We start from the raw sequence: 18,640 nt of genomic DNA on the forward strand, positions 1-18,640 counted from the left end.
CTGCCTTCTCTCCATACCCCCTGATCCCTTTAGCCACAAGGGCCACATCTAACTCCCTCTTAAATATAGCCAATGAACTGGCCTCAACTACCTTCTGTGGCAGGGAATTCCACAGATTCACCACTCTCTGTGTGAAAAAAAACGTTCTCATCTCGGTCCTAGGGCGGCACGGTAGCGCAGCGGTAGAGTTGCTGCTTTACAGCGAATGCAGCGCCGGAGACTCAGGTTCGATCCTGACTACGGGCGCTGTCTGTACGGAGTTTGTACATTCTCCCCGTGACCTGCGTGGGTTTTCTCCGAGATCTTCGGTTTCCTCCCACACTCCAAAGACGTACAGGTTTGTAGGTTAATTGGCTGAGTAAATGTAAAAATTGTCCCTAGTGGGTGTAGGATAGTGTTAATGTGCGGGGATCGCTGGGCGGCACGGACTTGGAGGGCCGAAAAGGCCTGTTTCCGGCTGTATATATATGATATGATATGATAAAAGACTTCCCCCTTATCCTTAAACTGTGACCCCTTGTTCTGGACTTCCCCAACATCGGGAACAATCTTCCTGCATCTAGCCTGTCCAACCCCTTAAGAATTTTGTAAGTTTCTATAAGATCCCACCTCAATCTTCTAAATTCCAGCGAGTCTATCCAGTCTTTCTTCATATGAAAGCCCTGCCATCCCAGGGATCAATCTGGTGAACCTTCTCTGTACTCCCTCTATGGCAAGAATATCTTTCCTCAGATTAGGAGACCAAAACTGTACACAATACTCCAGGTGCGGTCTCACCAATGCCCTGTACAACTGCAGCAGAACCTCCCTGCTCCTATACTCAAATCCCCTCGCTATGAATGCCAACATACCATTCGCTTTCTTCACTGCCTGCTGCACCTGCATGCCTACTTTCAATGACTGGTGTACCACGACACCCAGGTCTCGTTGCATCTCCCCTTCTCCTAATCGGCCACCATTCAGGTAATAGTCTGCTTTCCTGTTCTTGCCACCAAAGTGGATAACCTCACATTTATCCACATTATACTGCATCTGCCATGCATTTGCCCACTCACCTAACCTATCCAAGTCACGTTGCAGCCTCCTAGCATCCTCCTCACAGCTAACACTGCCCCCCAGCTTCGTGTCATCCGCAAACTTGGAGATGTTTGCTCCCACACTCCAAAGACAAGAAGGTTGTAGGTTAATTTGCCTCTGTAAATTGTCCCTGGTGTGTAGGATGCGAAACTGGGATGACAGAACTTCTGTGCAGTTGATTGTTGATCGCCAGAGAGCCTGTTTGCATGCTGCGCCTCTAACGTTAACTAAGTTGGGACATTCTATACAATTACTGATGTACAGTGAAAAGTTTTTGTTGTGTGCTAACTAGTCAGCAGAAAGACACACTGACAAAGGGCTGGAGTCACTTACTGACCAGGGTTGTACCTGTGGGCTGCAAGCACATCAGTTAAACCAAACTAATCACCTCTGCCTACACACAATCAATATTCCTCCATTCCCTGCATATTCGTGTCCCTAAGTTTAGTTTAATTTAGAGACACAGCGTGGAAACAGGCCCTTCGGCCCACTGAGCCTGCATCAACCAGCGATCCCCGCGCATTAATACTATCCTACACTTACAAGGGACAATTTACATTTACAGTGCCCTCCATAATGTTTGGGGCAAAGAACCATCATTTATTTATTTGCCTCTGCACTCCACAATTTGAGAAAGGAAGCATGCAGGTACAGCAGGCAGTGAAGAAAGCCAATGGAATGTAGGCCTTCATAACAAGAGGAGTTGAGTATAGGAGAAAAGAGGTCCTTCTGCAGTTGTACAGGGCCCTAGTGAGACCGCACCTGGAGTACTGTGTGCAGTTTTGGTCTCCAAATTTGAGGAAGGATATTCTTGCTATTGAGGGCGTGCAGCGTAGGTTTACTAGGTTAATTCCCGGAATGGCGGGACTGTCATATGTTGAAAGACTGGAGCGACTAGGCTTGTATACACTGGAATTTAGAAGGATGAGAGGAGATCTTATCGAAACGTATAAGATTATTAAGGGGTTGGACACGTTAGAGGCAGGAAACATGTTCCCAATGTTGGGGGAGTCCAGAACAAGGGGCCACAGTTTAAGAATAAGGGGTAGGCCATTTAGAACTGAGATGAGGAAAAACTTTTTCAGTCAGAGAGTTGTGAATCTGTGGAATTCTCTGCCTCAGAAGGCAGTGGAGGCCAATTCTCTGAATGCATTCAAAAGAGAGCTGGATAGAGCTCTTAAGGATAGCGGAGTCAGGGGGTATGGGGAGAAGGCAGGAACGGGGTACTGATTGAGAATGATCAGCCATGATCACATTGAATGGCAGTGCTGGCTCGAAGGGTCGAATGGCCTCCTCCTGCACCTATTGTCTATTGTCTATTTGTAATAGAAAAAAAATCACATGTGGTTAAAGTGCTCATTGTCAGATTTTATTAAAGAGTATTTTTATACATTTTGGTTTCACCATGTAGAAATTACAGCTGTGTTTATACATAGTCCCCCCATTTCAGGTTACAGATGTAGAGACAGAGCCGGCAGCCCAAATTAACCATGATGGATGACCCTGTTGACAAACCAATCCAGTCGTGTTTACCTGCTTTCCAAAACTGCCTTAATATCTGCAGATATCATCAAGAATCAAGAGTGTTTACTTATCAGTAAACACAGGATAGGAATTGGAACAGGGAAACTTGCTCCAACTTTTCAGCCACATTAGATGGAACGGTAACAATAAATATACAATACATTCGGTTATTCTAAACTAGACCACGAAAGTGCAAGAACCAAAATACATGGAGCAGCATAGTAGTTCAACGTAGTTTTGCTGTGGAGGTGGGGTGTGGTTAGGGTTGTGTAGTGTGATTCAAGTGCCTGATGGTTGAGGGGATGAAGCTGTTCTTCAACCCGGTTCTCACGTTCTCACGCTGCTGCACCATCTTTAAGGTGGCGCAGCGGTAGAGTTGCTGCCTTACAGCGTTTACAGAGCCAGAGATCTGGGTTCGATCCTGACTACGGGTGCTGTCAGTACTGAGTTTGTACGTTCTCCCCGTGACCTGCGTGTGTTTTCTCCGAGATCTTCGGTTTCCTCCCACACTCCAAAGACGTACAGGTTTGTAGGTTAATTGGCTTGGTGTAAATGTAAATATTGTCCCTAGTGGGTGTGGGATAGTGTTAATGTGCGGGGATGGCTGGTCGGTGCGGACTCGGTGGGCCGAATGGCCTGTTTCCACGCTGTATCTCTAAACTAAACGGTCGGTAGCAGTGAGAAGAGTGCACGGCCAGTCACCAACCTGAGACATAACAGTGCCCGAAACGCCCGGTTGACACCCTGCCCTTGAGTAGCATTGTGCACTTGCTCAGTGTTGGGCTGCAGGTCTCCATCAATCACTGTGCCACCGCCCGGCCTTGTGTTTATACCTAACTTGGTACAGGAGGAGCTTGGTGGTGATGCCAGCTCGCTACAGCCTGTTTGCAGACAGTGCCAGGGGCGAGGGTGAGGAGCTCAGTTGCATTTTCACCACAGACGCCGTTTCAATAGACAATAGGTGCAGGAGGAGGCCATTCGGCCCTTCGAGCCAGCACCGCCATTCAATGTGATCATGGCTGATCATTCTCAATCAGTACCCCGTTCCTGCCTTCTCCCCATACCCCCTGACTCCGCTATCCTTAAGAGCTCTATCTTGAACGCATTCAGAGAATTGGCCTCCACTGCCCTCTGAGGCAGAGAATTCCACAGTTTCATCCTGCTCCCAGTTCAAGTTGCACCACTGAAGACAGACACAAACCGCCGGTGTAACTCAGCGGGACAGGCTGCATCTTTGGGTAGAAGGAATGGGTGACGTTTCAGGCCCTGACCCTTCTTCCGAAATGTCACCCATTCCTTTTGTCCGGAGATGCTGCCTGTCCCACCGAGTTACTCCGGCACTTTGTGTCTGTCTTCGGTTTAAACCAGCATCTGCAGTTCCTTCCTCCACATCGAGTTGCATCACGGTCCACTCTGTTACTCTGTGGCAGCCCCTCATTTTAAAATAGCTCCCTGGCGCTGGGGTGACAGAAAGAGAAAAGGAGGCATGCGTAACTGTATCCCTCTGCCTTGTTTCACTGCAAACCTGATGAGCATGGCTAGAGAGAAACCAGGGCAAAGCACGATTGGCAGAGCAAACACTTTCAGCACTGATTATTTTCACTGTGTTCTTATGCAAGGCATGTGCGTATCTTGACCTTACTGCACCATGAAATATGTAACACATGCAAGTCTACATATTGTTATGGCTGCTTAGTTCTATAACAGACAGACCACGTTCTCTCATCCCCCCTCACCTAATGAAGGTATCACAAAGTGCTGGAGTAACTCAGCGGGTCAGGCAGCATCTCAGGAGAGAAGGAATGGGTGACGTTTCGGGTCGAGACCCTTCTTCAGACTGAAACGGAGTCTGAAGAAGGGCCTCGACCCGAAAGGTCACCCATTCCTTCTCTCCTGAGATGCTGCCTGACCCGCTGAGTTACTCCAGCTTTTTGTGAATAAATACCTTCGATTTGTACCAGCATCTGCAGTTATTTCCCTACACCCCCCCCCACCTAATGATCTGCACTCTATTTAAATGGGAGCGTGTGGTGAAACAGCCTGAGTGGGTGAGACAGTGGTTAAGATCTCTCCTCATCCTTACACCCCGCACACGACAGGCAGTCCCCAGGGTTCTGTTCCTGAGTACAGTCCGTAATCCACCTCTCGATAAAGTTAGAGATGAACAAGATTAGAGTGGGAGAGTGAGCAGGCGTGGGACGAGCGGCCGCCAGCAGGCCTCACTGCATTACCTCAGGTACTTACCCCAGCAACCACAGGAGATGTAACACCCATCCCTTCACCTCCATCCAGGTGAGACAGAGGTTCGCAAGCACCACCCCTAACCTCATCTACTGCATTCAGTGCTGCCGATGTGCCCTCCTTTACATTAGCGAAGCAAAGCGTAGACTAGGGGACAGTTTTGTCAAACACTTGCACTTAGTCCGTCAAGGGCTAATCGGTCTCCTGGATGCTACCCATTTTAACCCCTCTGCCCATTCCCATAATGACGGTCTTGGATCTCATCCATTGCCAGAGTGTGGCCACATGCAAACTGGTGGAACAGCACCTCATATTCCACTTGGGTAGCTTGCAACCCAACAGATTAGAATCCCCTTCACCTGCATCCACCTTGCAACCCAACAGTATGAACATTGAATTCTCCAATTTTAGGTTACACTCTCACTCTGATGCACACCCATACTTAACTGGATATTCCCACTATCTCGCTCCCCTTCACGCGTGAAATTGCAGCAAATTGTGGACGCAGCCCAGACCATCACACAAACCAACCTCCCTTCCATTGAGTCCATTTATACCTCACGCTGCCTCGGCAAGGCCAGCAGCACAATCAAGGATGAGTCGCACCCTGGCCACTCCCTCTTCTCCCCTCTCCCATCGGGCAAAAGGTACAGAAGTGTGAAAACGCACACCTCCAGATTCAGGGACAGTTTCTTCCCAGCTGTTATCAGACAACTGAATCACAACCAGAGAGCAGTGCTGAACTACTCTACTATCTACCCCTTTGGTGACCTTTGGACTATCCTTGATCGGACTTTACTGCCTTTACCTTGCACTAAACGTTATTCCCTTATCATGGATCAACACACTGTAAATGGTCCAGTTGTAATCATGTATTGTCTTTCCACTGGCTGGTTATCACACACCAAAAGCTTTTCACTGTACCTCAGTACACATGACAGTAATAGACTAAACTAAATTAAACTCCTCCCCACCCCTTTCGGCCTACATCCCTCCCTCTGGCTTTACATTTTAATCTTCTTTCGCTCTTTTCTCACCAAACTTTCTTTTGCCTCCTTGTCTTCTTTTCATCTCTAGCCTGTTTTATAAGGAATAGTAGAATTAGGCCATTCGGCCCATCGAGTCTACTCCGCCATTCAATCATGGCTGATCTATCTCTCCCTCCTAACCCCATTCTCCTGGGTGTGTCTACCCACCTGCCGATTAGAATCCCCTTCACCTACATCCACCTTTCATGTCTTGAGCTTTATCCCTCCCCATCCCCGTTTCCAGCTTACTGCAATCAGTCTGAAGAAGGGCCCAAGCTGAAATGTCACCTATCCATGTCCGCCAGAGATGCTGCCTGACCCACTGAGTTACACCAGCACGACGTGTCCATAAACTAGGTCTTTATAACCCAGGAAGGAACTGTAACTTGGCTCTGGGCTTCAATGCCTCCACTCAGACTGGGCAGGACATATTGAGTTTATGCAATCAATAAGCTCTCACATTTACAATGAGGTATGGTGAAAGACACAGTACCGTTCACAAGTTCAGAGTGCCCTTAGACATTGCACTGCCAGTAAAGTGTTTTTGAGCAGTAACAGGGGTGATGGAGCAGGTACAGGGATGGTTGTTGTTCATTTGCCTTATGGAATCCAGAGTGCGCAAGTAACTCGATAATGTTGTTTCCCTTCGAATGCACTGTGGCGTCCTGCTAGATCCCATCAGTCACATCTCCCCACTCTTTTCCCTCTCCCCTGCAACTCCCTCCCCAGTGCCTTTACAATTTTGTCTAAATCCTGGGGTTAATCCAGCTTCCACCACTCCTGTGGTCAGTGAGTTCCACATCATAACGAAACCCTGCCTGACTTGGTTTCCTCAGGCATTCCCCTTGAGCCTTTAAAACAGGCTCTCCTGCTCTTCGAAGAGGGAGTCCTTCAGTTCAGCTACCACATGTAATCGAGTCATCATCTTTTGTCCATTAATCAAAATCTTCATTCACCCTCCCAACTTTCACTGGTCCAAGCGGAATGACTCCCACTTCAACAAACGAGCTTTACTGCTGAGATGGTTCTTCCCTGGAACCATTTGAATAAATAGTTTCTATTTTATATCATACTAGATTTTTTTTTAGATTTAGAGATACAGCGCGGAAACAGGCCCTTCGGCCCACCGAGTCCGCGCCGCCCAGCGATCCCCGCACACTAACACTATCCTACACACACTAGGGACAATTTTTTAAAAACATTTACCTAGTCAATTAACCTACATACCTGTACGTCTTTGGAGTGTGGGAGGAAACCGAAGATCTCGGAGAAAACCAACGCAGGTCACGGGGAGAACGTACAAACTCCGTACAGACGGCGCCCGTAGTCAGGATAACCTGAGTCTCCGGCGCTGCATTCGCTGTAAGGCAGCAACTCTACCGCTGCGCCACCGTGCCGGCGTTTATATTGTACAATATGAAATATTATAAAATAATTAAAAATATAACATTCCAGTCAATGCCTCCCGTGGCCCTTTACCTTCCTAAACATTCGCTGTGGTAATGATTGAGGAACTAATTCTCTGAATCCTGCTTTGGCACTGCTGCATAATTCTCTTTGTCCATCATGGCACAGCGGGGAAGGTCAAAATACAAACGTAAAACTACAGGTGTTGGAAATCTGAAATGAAAGCAGAAGATATGGGAAATACTCATTAGGCCAGGCAGCATCTGTGGAGAGAGAAACATAGTCAACGTTTGAGATCCGAGACCCTTTATTAGAACATCCCTAGCTCCAATGAAAGGTCTTTGGCTGGAAACATTGCGTCTGCTTCTCTCTCCACAGATATAGTATATTCTGCTATTATTTCCATGGAGAATATCAATTTTCCTGCTTTATAAGTGCTAATCCAGGCTTAGGTAGGATTTCACGTCTCCATTTATACCTCTTCAAAGATCGCGAGGGCGTATGGAACCAATGTGTGCCTCTCTGGTCTCCCGTCCATTACTTTCTGTAAACTTCTGATCCCAATCTGCATGACCCACACCTCCCCCTCATTGTGCTGACCGGTCATCGATGGTGATTCACGTTGAATGTTACAACTAGTGCTATCCTGGTTAAATTCCCTTTTTGTTCCGCAATATCCTTTCACTGTCATCTCTGGGCCTACATCCCACCTGCCGTTACATGACTTCACCATTCATTGCACCATTGACAGCAGGCAAACAGCAAGATTGGCACGGTGGCGCAGTGGTAGAGCTGCCGCCTTACAGCGCTTGCAGCGCCAGGGACCCGGGTTCGATCCTGACCGCAGATGCTGTCTGTACGGATGTTGTATGTTCTATCCGTGACCGCGTGGGTTTTCTCCGACATCTTCGGTTTCCACACTCCCAGATGTAAAAGTTTGTAGGTTAATTGGCTTGGAAAAATTGCAAATTGTCCCCAGTGTGTGTAGGACAGTGTTAGTTGCAGGGACTGCTGGTCAGTGCGGGCTCAGTAAACTAAAATGTTTAATTTCCCTTCCACCAGAGGTCAGTAGAGAGCAGCCAGAAACTCAGCCCCAGCAAATTTTACTACAGTAGTGTAGCTCCAAATTACTTTGCCAAATCGGGTTATTATCAGATTAACTGTCATTAATACAAATAAGCATTGGAAATATCCAGCAGGATGTGGGCAAGGAAGGAGTGGAGGTCATAGAGTGATACAGTGTGCAAACAGGCCGCTCGGCTCAACATTGCCCACACTGGCCAACATGTCCCAGCTACACTAGTCACATCTGCCTGCGTTTAGTCCATGTCCCTCCAAACCTGTCCTATCCACGTACCTGTCTGTTTCTTAAACGTTGGGATAGTCCCAGCCTCAACTACCTCCTCTGGCAGCTTGTTCCATACACCCACCACCCAACGTCTTATACAACTGCAACATGACCTCCCAACTTCTCTACTCAATACTCTGACTGATGAAAGCCAATGTGCCAAAAGCCTTTTTGACCACCTTATCTACACTACTCAGCCTTCAAGGAACCATGTACCTGCACTCCAAGATCCCTCTGCTCGACAACACTCCCCAGAGCCCTACCATTCGCTGTGTAGGTCCTGCCCTTGTTAGTTGTCCCAAAATGCAACACCTCACAGTTCTCTGTATTAAATTCCATCAACCATTCCTCAGCCCACCTGGCCAATCGATGAAGATCCTGCTGCAATCTTTCACAACCACCTTCACTGTCTGCAAAACCACCCGCGTTTGTATCATCAGCAGACTTGCTAATCTTGCCCTGTATGTTCTCATTCAAATCATTGATGTCGATGAGAAACAGTAATGGGCCCAGCTCCGAACCCTGTGGCACACCACTAGACACAGGCCTCCAGTCCGAGAAGCAACCTTCCACCATCACCCTCTGCTTCCTTCCATAAAGCCAATTTGCTATCCATTCAGCCTTCTCTCCTTGGATCCAAATAGTGCCAACGTTTGACCGACGAGAGATCTTCCACCTGAAAGATATCTCTCCATGGATGCTGCTTCCCAACCGAGTATTGCCTGCAGTTTCTCCATTTCAGATTTACAGCATCTGCTTGTATTGTGCTTTTAAACATGACAATCTCTAAAGAAGGAGTTTTAGAACTGGCTCGTTTACTACGAAGATGCAAGAGCAGGGAACGAGAGAAGAAGTGCAAATGTCACCACGACAACAGCCAACACGAGGCTGGCCAGCACGTCCATGCCTTCCCAAAGACAGAAGCACAGGTAAATAAGGTGAAGATTTGGAGACGCTTGTCTTGATTAGTTGGAGCATAAAATGGAAGGAAAGGAGGTTATGGTATACCTTTATAAAATATTGGCTGGCCACGATAGGAAGTCTGGTTGCCACACTTTCACAGCAGCTGGTGCCTGAAACGTGGTGGTACAGGCATCTATGACAGGGGGCATTTAAGGAGATTTTAGATAGGCCCGTGGATATGCAGAGAATGGATCATGTGAAGGCAGAGGTGATTAGTTTAACTTGGTATCAGTTTAGTTTATTGCCACGTGTACCGAGGTACAGTGAAAAACCTTTTGTTGCATGCTACCCAGTCAGCAGAAAGACGATACATGATTACAATCGATCCATTTACAGTGTACAGATACATCATAAGGGAATAACGTTTAGTGCAAGGTAATGCCAGTGAAGACCGATCAAGGATAGTCCGAGGGTCCAGCATTTACTCCAGCATTTTGTGAATAAATACCTTCGATTTGTACCAGCATCTGCAGTTATTTTCTTTCAAGGATAGTCCGAGGGTCACCAAAGAGGTAGATAGTAGTTCAGCACTGCTCTATGGTTGTGGTGGGATGGTTCAGTTGCCTGATAACAGCTGGGAAGAAACTGTCCCTGAATCTGGAGGTGTGAGTTTTCACACTTCTGTACCTTTTGCCTGATGGGAGAGGGGAGAAGAGGGAGTGGCCAGGATGCGACTCGACCTTGGTTATGCTGCTGGCCTTGCCGAGGCAGCGTGAGGTGTAAATGGAATAAACGGAAGGGAGTTGGTTTGTGTGATGGTCTGGGCTGCGTCCATAATTCATTGCAATTTCTTGCGGTCTTGGACGGAGCTGTTCCCAAACCAAGCTGTGATGCATCCTGATAAAATGCTTTCCATGGTGCACCTGTAGAAGTTGGTGAGAGTTGGGGCACATGCCAAACTTTCTAAGCCTTCTAAGGAAGTAGAGGCCTTGGTGTGCTTTCTTGGTCGTTGCTTCAATATGGGTGGTCCAGTAGAAGTTGTTGGTGATATTGACTCCTAAGAATTTGAAGTTTTCGCCCATCTCTACTTCGGCACTGCCAATGCAAACTGGGATCAGGTTCCGCACAGACATAGGATCCTGTGGTGTCCTGTTCTAAGTTCTAAAAGGACGATTGAATTGGAGAGGGTGCAAAGATAATTCACCAGGATTTCACGTAGATGGCAGTATTTCTGTTAGGAAGAGACTGGATTTGCTGCATTTGTTTTCATTGGAGCAGATGTGTTGGTGGTGCAAACCACAGGGTGTTGCATGTGTCTCGTGCCCTGGTATAAATCCAGATGCCGCTGGCTATCAATTTTTGCGATAAAGGGAGCCGAGTGCGTGAGCCTCCCCCTGCCAGTACACAACCTCTGCATCATCAAGACTCTCACAGTGCTTCCTCGTGGCAACACATGGTAACTGCGGCCACCTGCAGTCCCAGGCTAAACTGCTCGGAGATCTGGGGGGAAACACTGGCCCCCCGAGATGGGACGTGCAGGCCCCACCGGCGTGTGGACACGTCCTGACGTCCATCAACCAGGTCCCAGCTATGGGTTAAATAGCACCCCACTACCTTGTGGGTAAAGCTCAGGAGAGCCAAAGGCACTGGAGCTGGAGTCCCTAGAGACAGCCGGCTGTTCCCTCGTGCGTCCGCCTCACGGCAACTCCTGCAACCGAGTAGGCCCCAGACGTAGCAGCCACGCCGTTCCTCTGGAATCAGCCTGTCAGGTCGAAAGGGGAATGCAGATGCTGGGCAGGTTTGTATTCCCATTTACCTGCCCAGGCTCAGCGGCCAAATCAAATGGAGAGGAGACTTCATCCTTGCTGGGCACAGCGAGGGAAAAAATCACGGGTGAAATCCCCCTCTCCAAGCAGGACAACGCCAAGCCGCACCACCAACTCCCACAGATGCCAGAGCTTCATTGGAGCAGAAGAGGCTAAGGTGTTCAAAATTCCAAAGGAGTAACTTGTGAGAATCTCCAAACCTAAAACCCACTTCATTGTGCTCCTTGAAATTTTTTTGTCTGCACTTTCCATGTTGCCTTAGCATTATTCACTGTTTCCTTTCACCTTTTACACAAAAGACATTCTTGCCATAGAGGGAGTACAGAGAAGGTTCACCAGATTGATTCCTGGGATGGCAGGACTTTCATATGAAGAAAGACTGGATAGACTCGGCCTGTACTCGCTGGAATTTAGAAGATTGAGGGGGGATCTTATAGAAACTTACAAAATTCTTAAGGGGTTGGACAGGCTAGATGTAGGAAGATTGTTCCCGATGTTGGGGAAGTCCAGAACAAGGGGTCACAGTTTAAGGATAAGGGGGAAGTCTTTTAGGACCGAGATGAGAAAGGTTTTTTTCACACAGAGAGTGGTGAATCTGTGGAATTCTCTGCCACAGAAGGTAGTTGAGGCCAGTTCATTGGCTATATTTAAGAGGGAGTTAGATGTGGCCCTTGTGGCTAAAGGGATCAGGGGGTATGGAGAGAAGGCAGGTACGGGATACTGAGTTGGATGATCAGCCATGATCATATTGAATGGCGGTGCAGGCTCAAAGGGCCGAATGGCCTACTCCTGCACCTATTTTCTATGTTTCTATAACCCATTGCACTCGTGTATGTTATGGGTAACGATTTGCCCAGATAGACCACAAAACAAAGCTTTCCACTGTATCTCCATACACATGACAATAAACCACTACCTCTCCCCGACGAAGTGTCTATATCCAGGGTCAGTCTGTTTTGAGGGGATCTGCTCACCCCAAGGGTGATTAAAACCGGAATGCACAGAGGGAATGGAGGAGGCAGAGACACTGACAACATTTACAAACTGTTTCCATGCACATCTGAAACACCATGACATTAAAAGCAATAGGACAAGGGTTAGAACATCGGGTCTGTATGGATAGGTACCTGATGGCCACGATAGAAATGATACCTGAAGGGCATATAGCACTATTTCACAGTTTAAGAATAAGGGGTAGGCCATTTAGAACGGAGATGAGGAAAAACTTTTTCAGTCAGAGAGCTGTGAATCTGTGGAATTCACTGCCTCAGAAGGCAGTGGAGGCCAAGTCTCTGAATGCATTCATGAGAGAGCTAGATAGAGCTCTAAAGGATAGCGGAGTCAGGGGGGATGGGGGGAAGGCAGGAACGGGGTACTGATTGAGAATGATCAGCCATGATCACATTGAATGGTGGTGCTGGCTCGAAGGGCTGAATGGCCTACTCCTGCACCTATTGTCTATTGTCTATTTCAAACCACGTAAACTGCAGTTTTGAGCGGGGTGGAATGATGTTAAAACAATGCCACATCCCTCTCGACTTGTGCGTTTAGCTGGAAATACGTTAAACAAGGTGTAAAGCTAGGGGGCGCCAGGTAAGATACGCTAGACCTCCGGACCCAGCGAGACAGAGCATCCATACAGAACAATATCGTTTGTGTGGTTCGTGTGCCGGGCTGTGTTGTCTTGCGATGGATGCTGTAGATGCAGTTTGTTGAATTTTGTGGCAGAGCGATAGAGTTGCTGCCTTACACCAGCCAGAGACCCGGGTTCCATCCCAATTACGGGTGCTGTCTGTACGGAGTTTGTATGTTCTCCCTGTAACCAAGTGGGTTTCTCCAGGTGCTGCGGTTTTCTCCCACATTCCAAAGACATGCGGGTTTGCAGATTAATTGGCTTCTGTAAATTCCCCCGAGTGTGTAGTATGTGAAACTGGGATTACATAGGACTAGTGTACAGTGCTTGTAGCTGCTCAGTGCAGACTCAGTGGGCTGAAGGGCCTGTTTCCACACTGTATCTCTAAACTAAACTAAGATGCACATTTCAAAGTTTTACTTCTATACAGGTTCAGTATCCTATCTCTGATCATTAATCTTACCTCTGGTTCAAGGGCTTTAACCTGCCATGGCCACAGGTGCTACATCTCATTTCTTGGCAATTAGCAGTAACCGCATTTACAGGTAACAAGATCCTCCCATGGTTAAGCAGCTCAGGGCAAAAACAACACAGATGTGCAGTTAGAGACCAAAGTGCAAAGACTGGAAGCACCTTTGAAAGAACCTTGTGCATTTATTGCGCTGGTCAGGCCACATTTGCAATATTGTGAGCAATTTTGGGCACCATATCTGAGGTAGGACGTGCTGGCTCTGGAGTGGGTCCAGAGGAGGTTTACAAGAATGATCCCAGGAATGAGTTGATTAACATATGGTGAGCGTCTGACAGCACTGGGCGTATATCCGCTGGAGTTTAGAAGAATGAGGGGGGAACCTCATTGAAACGTACAGAATAGTGAAAGGCTTGGATAGAGTGGATGGGGAGAGGATGTTTCCACTAGTGGGAGAGTCTAAGACAAGAGTTCATAGCCTCAGAATTAAAGGACGTTAGTTTTGGAAGCAGATGAGGAGGAATTTCTTTAGTCAGAGGGTGGCGAATCTGTGGAATTCTTTGCCACATACGGCTGTGGAGGCAAAGTCAGTGGATATTTTTAAGGCAGCGATAGTTGTAGTAGATTCTTGATTAATACGGATGTCAGAGGTTGTGGGGAGAAGGCAGGAGAATGGGGTTAGGAGGGAGAGATAGATCAGACATGATTGAATGGCGGAGTAGACTTAATCAGGCTGAATGGCCTAATTCTACTCCTATCAAGTCAAGTCAAGTCAAGTTTATTTGTCACTACACGATGTGCAGTGAAATGAAAGTGGCAATGCCTGCGGATTGTGCAAAAAAAAAATTACAATTACAGTTCATATTCAATGTACCACCAACTGTTGCAGATTCAATAGATTATGGATCATTCAGAAGCAAGGTAATTTTGGTTTAACGCCCCAACTGCTTGCACTTGCGGTAATAATTATTGATCGTGCTTGCTTTGGAATTAGCCTGATCCATTAATTCCCCACTATGGGCCAATGTACTAAAGACCATTAACAACAATTTCATTTTATTAATCAACAGAAATTTGTATTTTGTACATCCGCATTCAACAATGAAATGCTTGTAGCAGTCACAGTGGCAATGTAGGAAACAGTTATTTAATCAGTGACTATTTCTGCAAGCATTAAAGGGAAGTAATGGGAAGTAAAGGGAAGTAATACCTCCTGCTTTGTCCAACGAAAACATTTCATCACATTACCTCCTCAGAACCAGGTGCAAAATGTAGCTAAGAACACTCAAATCACACCCATTTTCATGCAAGTCACATCAAGACTGTGAATACCTAAAAAGCAGGACCTCCAGGGTAGTTATCTCTGGATTGCTTTAATGCTCATGTGCTCGTGAGGGGAGGAACATAAAGATAGTGGGGGGATGTAGGTGTGGCTGAGGAGTTGGTGCAGGGGGCAGGGGTTCAGATTTCTGGACTATTGGGATCTCTTCTGGGGCAGAGGTGACCTGTACAAGAGGGATGTGTGGCACCTTAACTGGAGGGGAACCAATATCCCTGGCAGGCAGGTTTGCTAGTGCTACATGGGTGGGTTTAAACTAGATTGGCAAGGGGGGGGTCCAGGACTGAGGCAGGCAAGAAACTGAATGTTAGCATGGAGGAATAGAATGGACAGGAGTAAAGCAGGGAGTGAGGAAGGACGAGGATGTTACCAGGACTTGAGGGTCTGAGATAAAGGGAGAGGTTGAGTAGCCTGGGACTTTAAACCCTGGAGTGCAGGAGGATGAGTGGTGATCTTATAGAGGTGTACAAAATTATGAGAGGAATAGATCGGGTGGATGCACAGAGTCTCTAGCCCAGAGTAGGTGAATTGAGGACCAGAGGACAAAGGTTTAAGGTGATGGGGAAAAGATTTCATAGGAATCTGAGGGGTAACTTTTTCACACAGAGGGTGGTGGGTGTATGGGACAAGCTGCCAGAGGAGGTAGTTGAGGCAGGGAATATCCCAACGTTTAAGAAATAGTTAGGCAGGTACATGGATAGGACAGGTTTGGAGGGATATGGACCAAACACGAGCAGGTGGGACTAGTGTAGCTGGAACATGTTGGCTGGTGTGGGCAAGTTAGGCCGAGGGGCCTGTTTCCACACTGCATCACTCTGTGACTGCGGGTTTAAATTGCAATTATTTAAAATCAACGTGCAAGGCAAATAAACTTAGGGCATGGATCGAGCATGCGACTGGGACATTGTAGCCACGACAGAATCCTTGCCAAGAGAGGGGCAGGACTGGCAGCTCAACGTTCCAGGAAACAGATGCTTCAGGAGAGACAGGTGGGAATAAAGAGGAGGGGGTGTTGTGTTATGAATGAAGGAGGATGTCACGGCAGTGGTCCGAGCTGACATTACGGACGGTTCATCTAGTGAGACTATATGGGTAGAGCTGAGGAACAAGAAAGGGATTTATTTCACAAAATGCTGGAGTAACTCAGCAGGTCAGGCAGCACCTCAGGAGAGAAGGAATGGGTGACGTTTCGGGTCGACCCCCTTTTTCAGACCGATGTCAGGGGGGGGGCGGGACAAAGGAAGGATATAGGTGGAGGCAGGAAGATAGAGGGAGAACTGGGAAGGGGGAGGGGAAGAGAGGGACGGAGGAACTATCTAAAGTTGGAGAAGTCAATGTTCATACCGCTGGGCTGCAAGCTGCCCAAGCGAAATATGAGGTGCTGTTCCGCCAATCTCCGGTGGGCCTCACTATGGCACTGGAGGAGGCCCATGACAGAAAGGGATGATCACCTTGTTGGGAGTGTGCTACAGGCCCTCAAATAGTCAATGGAAATTCGAAGATCAAATATGCCAGGAGATTGCAGGCAGCTGCATGTCTAATAGGTTGTGGTAGTAGAGGATATTAACTCTCCCAATATTGACTGGAATGTCATAGTGTAAAAGGTATAGACTGGATGGAATTTATCAAATGTGACCAGGAAGGTTCCCTCCAAGAATATGTAGAGGGTTCCACATGGGAGACGGGCGGCAACGTTTGATCTTGTCTTGGAACATTGGGAGGGGCAAGTGGATGAAATGTTCGTGGATGAGCGTTTTGGGACCAGCGACCAATGTTTTGTTAAGTTTAAGATAGTTTTGGATAGAGACAGGGCAGGCCCATGAGTTCAAGTTTTAAAATTGGGGTAAAGCCAACTTTGAGGGTATTAGATAGGAACTCGCTAATTGGAGCAGTTTGTTTGCAAGAAAAGCAACGTCAGGAAAGTGGGATGTTTTTAATAGTGTACTGACAAGAGTCCATGACATGTATGTTTGTGCTAAACATATAAGATTATTAAGGGGTTGGACACGTTAGAGGCAGGAAACATGTTCCCAATGTTGGGGGAGTCCAGAACCAGAGGCCACAGTTTAAGAATAAGGGGTAGGCCATTTAGAACGGAGATGAAGAAAAACTTTTTCACTCAAGAGAGTTGTAAATCTGTGGAATTCTCTGCCTCAGAGGGCAGTGGGAGCCAATTCTCAGAATGCATTCAAGAGAGAGCTAGATATAGCTCTTAATGATAGCGGAGTCAGGGGGTATGGGGAGAGGGCAGGAACGGGGTACTGATTGAGAATGATCAGCCATGATCACATTGAATGGTGGTGCTGGCACAAAGGGCCGAATGGCCTCCTCCTGCACCTATTGTCTATTGTCTAAAAATGATGGGCATGGCAGGTGAGCTTAAGGAAGCTTGGATGGTGAGATAATTTGGGCTCTGGTCAAGAGTAAGTAGGGGGGCATGGGACAGGGAAAGGCAGCTGGCATCAAGTGTATCCCTGGAGGAGTTTCACGAATTGAGGAGCAAGCAAAAAAAGGATATCTGAAGAGCAAAAAGGGGACGGGAGATGGCTCTGGCAGATAACATTAAGGATGATCCCAAGAGAATACATAAGCACATTAAAGGGAACCAGAGAAAGAATGGGACCCCTCAGGAATCAAAGCGTGACCCACAAGAGATTGGTAAAGTCCTCAATTAGAATTTCTCCTCTGTTTTTACCGTGGAGAGAGACATGAGGACCAGGGAAGATGGGGCGGTCAATGGAAGTGTCTTGAGAGCAGCCAGTGTTAGTCGAGGAGGTTCTGAAGGCCCTGACGCATATGAAGGTAGACGCATCTCCCGGGCCTGATCAGATATATCCATGGACACAGTAGGAAGCTAGAGAAGAAATTGCAGGTGCCCTGGATGCGATTTACAAGTCGCCATTAAATATGGGCGAGTGGCCAGAAGACTGGAGGGTGGCAAATGTTGTGCCTCCATTCAAAAAGGGCAACAGGGAAAGTGCTGGGAACTATAGGCCAGTGAGCTTAACATCTGTAGTCAGAAAATGACTGGAGAGTATTGTGAGCGATAAGATATACATGCATTTAGATGTTCAAGGCTGTTTAGAGATAGTCAGCATGGTTTTGTACGAGAGATCGTGTCTCATGAATCTGATTGAGTTTTTTGAAGGTGTGACCAAAGAGTTTGATAAGGGCAGATGTATATACAGGTTTCAACAAGGCATTTGACAAGGTTCCGCATGGTAGACTGCTCTGGAAGGTTAGATCGCAAGTGATCCAAGAAGAGGTGGCTGAATGGATAGAACATTGGCTTCATGGAAGGAAGCCGAGGGTGATGGTGGATGGTTGCTTTTCGGACTGCAGACCTGTGACTAGTGGTGCCTCAGGGTATGGTGCTGGGGCCTTTGCTGTTTGTCCTCTATATCAATGATTTGGACGAGAACGTAATGGCACGATTAGCAAGTTTGCAGATGACACTAAAGTGGGTGGTAGCAAAGGTAGTTGTCAAAATTGCAGCAGGATCTTGATCGGTTGGGCAGGTGGGCCGACAAATGGTTGATGGAATTTCATACAGAGAAATGAAGTGTTGCATTTTGGGAAGTCTAACATGAGCAGGACCTACGCAGTGAATGGCAGGAGTCTGGGGAGTGTTGTAGAGCAGAGGGATCGAGGAGAGCAGGTACATAGTTCCTTGAAAGTGTCGCCACATGTAGATACGGTGATCAAAAAGGCTTTGGGCACATTGGCCTTCATCAGAGTATTGGGTATAAAAGTTTGGAGGTCACATTATATCTACACAAGACATTGGTGAGGCCACATTTAGAGTATTGTGTTCAGTTTTGGTCACCATGTCATAGGAAAGATGT

This window comes from Rhinoraja longicauda, chromosome 10 (assembly GCF_053455715.1).
Source record: "Rhinoraja longicauda isolate Sanriku21f chromosome 10, sRhiLon1.1, whole genome shotgun sequence".
NCBI classification, from domain to species: domain Eukaryota; kingdom Metazoa; phylum Chordata; class Chondrichthyes; order Rajiformes; family Arhynchobatidae; genus Rhinoraja; species Rhinoraja longicauda.